We start from the raw sequence: 461 nt of genomic DNA, 5'->3' as shown, positions 1-461 counted from the left end.
CTTGCCAGAAGCGGGGCAGCCCCCCGCCGCGACCCCACCTCGCGGTGCTGAACCAGGGCCACCACAGCAAATGCCATGCGACAGACAGCAGGGCCAAGCAAGGGAGCCCAGAAATCCCCTTCCCAAAGGGAGCCCAGAAATCCCCTTCCCAAAGGGAGCCCAGAAATCCCCTTCCCAAAGGGAGCCCAGAAATCCCCTTTTTCTGCTGCGGACCATCCCTGTGCTCTCCGGTAAATAGGTGTGACCGTTCCAGACAAATGCAATTAAAGTTGCCCCCTCTCTGGATGAGGAGCACAAGATGGCTCGGGGAGGGCATGTTTTAAAGTCGGAGTGGTTGATGCTTACGCAAAAGGTCTCCTCTAGAGGATGGATTTATAAATATTTCACCTACTTTAGCTAGGAAACACAATTTTTAGAACACTCTTTCCAGGCAAAGCAGAATCGATGGAGCTCAGCCTTGG

The sequence above is a fragment of the Falco punctatus genome, assembly GCF_963210335.1.
Source record: "Falco punctatus genome assembly, chromosome: 17".
Lineage (NCBI taxonomy): Eukaryota > Metazoa > Chordata > Aves > Falconiformes > Falconidae > Falco > Falco punctatus.
The sequence above is the reverse complement of the archived record's forward strand: the minus strand, read 5'-3'. Positions refer to the sequence as shown.